We start from the raw sequence: 6,000 nt of genomic DNA, 5'->3' as shown, positions 1-6,000 counted from the left end.
CCCCCCTCCCCAAAGCCCATCTCCACGCCCCCCTGTCTCCCTGTCCCCAACGGCTGTGGAACACTGAACAATACTCATAAATTCACAATATGATAAATTCATTGAGTTGGTGCAACTACAACGTCAAAGTTGGCACACTTAGATTTGAGTTCCTTGCCACTCGTCATTGTAGTTAGGTCTTGTGTGACAAGAGATGTAAGTTGGAGTGTACATAAACTAGATTCTTAACTTCTTTCTTTTTTTTTCACTTAATTGGTTGTGCTTATTTAAGTGGATAAAAGAGTATGTACTGGTTCTGCTTAATTAAGTGGATAACAGAGTATGTACTGGTTCTGCTTAATTAAGTGGATAACAGAGTATGTATTTCAATTCAACACAACTAGAGAACTCATAACTTCTTGAATTTGTATACAAAATTTTCATTTACCAAGCATAAATTATAAACTATAAATTTATAATACTAGTAAATGAAAAATGAGAAAGTTAAAAAATAAAAGATGCATACTTGAGAGGTTTTTATTACAAGAGGTTGCAAGTGAATCTTTTTGTCCTTGCATGTAATATTATACACGAGTATCTTTTTTTTAACCTGTCTCAAAGAGCACTAACATTATAATTCTTTGAAGATCTGAAGTGGCCAAACTCTCTCAAGACGACACTTTGTTTATCTACATTTGAAAATAATTTTTTGTATGTAGTTTAGTAGCTAACAATATCTTTATTTTTATATGGCGTCAATCTCTTTGGCAAATAAATTATCATTGAGCTGTAAATTTTTGGAGATAAATCAAAAGTGAGATAAAAGGATTTGGTCATTTAATTCTAATGGTCAACAATGATTTTTCACTCGACATTATTGTAGTCTCTATTTTTCAACCATGTAATCTATGCTATCAGAAATTTCACTAGACATAGGTGATCTATATCAACATAATCATGTTGATGATTAGCTCAATGAAATTCAAAACATATTTCATATGAGACCAAAAGTCATTTAGGATAAATGCTTTGTTTTCTTGAGCTCTCTACATTTGATTGCTTCCATGTACTTCTAACAATGTTGATGACTATAGTGCTCAATGCATCTTGCACCTTCACAAGTTGTCTTAACATGATTTATTCAATTTTAAATGTGTCAAAAGAAAAGGTTGCATATGTTTTATGGAATCGAATCTCTAAGATCTACTGAGCCAAAAGTATGGTAAACAAGCTTTATTTGAAACAAATTATTTTCTCATAAGATGAAGGCGAATCACTATCTGAGCATTAAAACTCTTTAAATTTAATTTTGAGTCAACAAACCTTCGTAGATATTGTAGACGTAAAAAAATGACCATATTCCTAAATGAATATTTTATGTTCATTTCTCTATTTAATTAAATCCAATTTAATTAAATTATCCACATTCCTCTATTTAATTAAGAAAATTACTCAATTAAATTCACTATACCCATTTAATGAATAAATCATTTTATTCAATTAAATCCCCCCTTATCCACTTTTAATTAAATTCAAATTTAATTAAATAGTTATCCTAAATTAAATAAATCTAATTTATTTAATTGCAAACCAAATTGAATAAAATTTATTAAATTCAATTAAATCCTATTATCCCTCCATCCACTTGCATTCTCCTACATTTCCCACTTGCTTCCTAAACCCCTTCCTAATTTCTTCTAGACTCTTCTAATCGTTTCTAATTAGCCTAACCCATCTTCTAAACTTTGTCACATCCCTGAGCAAGGGGAGGTCACTTTTCAAACCCTTAAAGTCTTTGATAACCATTAAAGGCTTCAAATCTTCAACTACTTAATATCCCCAAAGTCTCCCAAACCATTAATGGTTAATTCAACTCTCTTACATGGTTAGAGACTTTTTGCCTAACTTAACCTTCATCCAACCCAAGGGTCTCATCAAGCCTTTAATGCTTTGACCATGATTATCTCTTAATCATTTGCACAAGAGTTTATCCTTGGATTAACTCTTAATCCAATGGGTAATCTTAACTTAGGCTTGACCCTTACCCTCTAAATAACCATAAGGTCTTCTCAGACATTTAATGCCTCCAACCCCTTCTCTCAACCCAACCCTATGTTGACACTTGTCACCATTTCATTGGTGCAAATTGCAAACATGAATTCCCAACTTTCAAACTTGGCCCTTGATTAACTCTTTCAATCTTGACCATCCATTGCCCTATTTTTGCTATAAATAGAGCTCTCATTCCTCCATTTTGGGAGATGAATCCAAGTTTGTAGTATCATACTTATGCTCAAATACATTCAAGCTTTCATATCTCATTTTATGTTTATCATTTAGCCTCTCTTTTAAATAGGAATTAATCTAAATATGCTAATTTAGAGTATGTTCCTTATCATTAGCTTAAATCATAGACTAATATAGTATGCTAGGATAGTTTGTTTACTAACCTTGTCATCTTATAGTTAGTTTATTGCATTTCTATAATCATGCATAGCTTAGGATGCATCTCATATTAAAATCAACAAAAAGCATCCCTTGTTCTTGCATTTGCCATCCCTAAACCATTTTGCTCAGTGATCTGAGAGCAAAAACGTTGGTTTGAGGGACCGTGTAAGATAGAGAACCATGGGACCCACCTTGGGAAGTTGAGTTATACTTCATAACTCTATAGCTTGCACAAAGAAGTCCTGTGGGTGCGTGAGCAAGGCTCCATAGAACTCCATTTTTCACATTTCAAGTTCTATCGACCCGCTTTTCCCGCATACAGATATATCAGTTGAAGAAGAGGATAAATAAATCATGCTTCTTTGTTCTTTACACGATTCATAGGAAAATTTCATTCGTGTTATCATTGATAACCTTGAAAATCCAAAGATGGATGCACTTGTTGGAGCTTTGTTGGCACAAAAAATTAGGAAAAAGGTTATGGATAATTTATGTCAAGAGAAGACCTATAGAAAGGGGTTCTAAAGGAGTTAAGAATGAGCCTAAGGACAAGTCCAAGAGAAGATCTATAACTATTGGTAAAAAGATCAAAGTGTTGGAACTGCAAAAAGAGAGGACGTGTTAAGGAATGCAAGAATCCAAAGAAACAGTTTGATTCCTCTACAAGGAAGAAAAAAAAAAGCAAATAATGTGATGCAAAACTTGAATAAAAGGTTCAAAATGTAAGTAAGATCATGAAGTTGAATTAAGAAGTACAATTTAATAACTCTAGTTAGTATACGAGACTAATAGGGTGCAATCAAAATATATGAACCATTTGACATTATTTAAAATAAAAATGAAAGTAGTGAAAATCAAAATGCAATTTTTATTCTATATATAATTGTACATGCAATTCTAATTATTGAACAATACAACTATACCAAAAAGAATTCATGGTTAAAACGCAAATCTAATATTTATTTTAAGTTTTGACAACATATCTATTTACAATTTTTTTATAACTATTTAAAGGCATCAAAGATCATGATAGGATAATACTAAATTACATATTGTTTAAAATGTTTAGAATGTATGTCCGATATAAGAATCACTCCTAGTTTCATTATCACATCATAGTTCAACTTTTGTAAGAATTGATTTACAATTTCCTTCTTGGATTGGAGCTCGAACTTATGCACAAAATATGCATTTAGTCTCATTTCCATTGCTTGTTCAATGCTTTCATAGAAAACTTGTTAAAATATTACTTGTAAAAAAATTTATATTAGTTTGAAAAATCTCATTTCAATTTACATAAGCAAATGACTAAAGTATGATGAGGGGATATTTATTTTAAATGAAGTTGTCATGGCTACTTCAAAATCATTGCTTGAAATGTTAATAATCTATGAAGGTTGTTGATGATTTGTTGTTTTTTTAAGGAAATACAAAAGTCAAAACATTAAACAACAATAGATCAAACATAACTTAAATGAAAGTACGATATTTATTAGAATGCAATTTTGATTTCTATAATGAGTTATAGAGTTTGATCTAGAGAAATTCAAAATGTCAATTCCAACTATGACAATTTTAAATTATAAATTTATTATAATGATAAATCACCTTTTACATTTAAAATATAATTGAAAACAATTCATTGTTAAGATTTATCGAAAAAATTTATATAATTACTAGGAAGAAACTAGATGAGGCCCAAGCCTACTACCAAATTACGACTAGAATAACTATTGCAATGTGACTTCAAACTATAAAAAAGAAAATAGAATTACAACTATTGTGGTGAAACATATAGAAATGTTTAAACAAGTTTTTTTTTAAAAACACATGATATTTACGTTAAATCCATCAACATTTCACAAAGGTTAATACTTCCAAGAATTTTATCAATGTAATGGATTATACGATACCAATAATATGAATTGTGTACCCAAAGTTAGGTTTTATATTCTAGTATTTTTTCATTGATATATAACATTATTTTATCGTTAGTTGTTCTTGTTGTGCTTAGTCTTATAGAGCATTTAACCCCAAATTGACACTTTGCAATTTACACAAAGAAATAAAAGTTGCAACTAGCTTTATTAACCTTGGCTCATGATCTATTGTTATTTAGTGAGCAAGTCCTTACAAAAGCAAACACATGTAGACAAATTGATCATTGTGTATCCATTACAATTTTTGTGCAAATAACAACTTTGCAATGTTTAATAGGTGTCCAGGTTATCAACTGATTGTATTTCAGAGTACTAAATCCTTAGGTTAGAATCAATTTGCATATAAATGTGATTAATCTTCTTGATGATGTTTACTCTTTATCCTGTTTAGTTAGAATATCATTTTATTGGATTCAATAAGAGTGAAAAAAAAATCGAAAAAAATAAGGCTTGACATTTCTTGAATCACTTGAATAAACTAGACAACTATGTATATTTTGTGAAGGATTCTTTGAGAAAAAGAGAGGGGATTCAATTATTTGCTACTTTCCCATTAGACATTTATCAATTCCTTTCTTAATACGAAGAGAAAGTTTTAAACAGCAAATCTCTCTACTTGTTCATCTAGACCAAGTTAAACAAAGAAATGTTAGCCTTAGTCTTTTTTGAATCATCAATAATAATGTATTTAGATTTGGGTCTTATGCACATTTGGGTTTTGAGGTGTCAATACTACATTGGGAGGCAAGGAGGATGTCAAAAGGTTGTTCACCTTTGCATCAAAGAGCATAGTTGTTTCCTTTTCAAATTGTTGATAAGATTGAACCTCTTTTACACCATTCTTGCGCTCACTATTAGCTTCCATGGGAAATAATATGTTTCAAGAGTTAGAGTGGTATAAAGAATTTTTTAGCATGATTTATATGATTGTCATTGGTTGAATTGAGATTAGATGAGGGAAAGTTATTTGGGGCCATGTTTATTCCCCCGAGGCATCAAACCAACTATTATGCTAAGGCTAGTGTGGCTTATCATATCATCAAAATGGTTATTGATAAGGGATTTAGAAAAATGGATCGAGGGGGATGATAAAAATATTATGAATTGCCTAAAAGGTCTTAGAAAACCTAGTTGGACAATTGACGACCGTGTGAAGGATGCTATTCATATTTTTAATCATTTTGAAGAGGTGGAAATCTCTGACATGTTTAGGGAGCGAATTGTGGATGCTGGTTTGTTTGCCAATGTATATGGCTAATCTAGTCGAGGGCTCTTAATTAAGTCCCTCTTCACATTAAAATTTATTTCTAATGATTGTTTGCATTAGAGAAAGTGTTTTGGTTTTCTGCCTCATAATTGCACAATTTATGGGAGGGTTTTCTCTCCTTAACAAGAACTCTCTAGATAACCTTTAGAAGACTTGCAAAAAAGTGGCAAATTGTAGTTTTAGAATTAAGAGAAGTAAGGGTGGGGTCCTTACTCGCTACCTATGTCTATAGTGGATGAAAATGGGTAAGGAGAGGCAAAGTTTAGCTAGAATATTATAGTGGGCTCCAAAAAATTTCTAAGGTTTGGAAGATTCTTAGTGATGGTGGGCCCACAAATTCCTTGGAGAGGTTGAAAGGGAGCGACC

The sequence above is a fragment of the Cryptomeria japonica genome, chromosome 10 (assembly GCF_030272615.1).
Source record: "Cryptomeria japonica chromosome 10, Sugi_1.0, whole genome shotgun sequence".
In the NCBI taxonomy this organism is placed as follows: domain Eukaryota; kingdom Viridiplantae; phylum Streptophyta; class Pinopsida; order Cupressales; family Cupressaceae; genus Cryptomeria; species Cryptomeria japonica.
Note: the sequence above shows the minus strand (reverse complement) of the source record.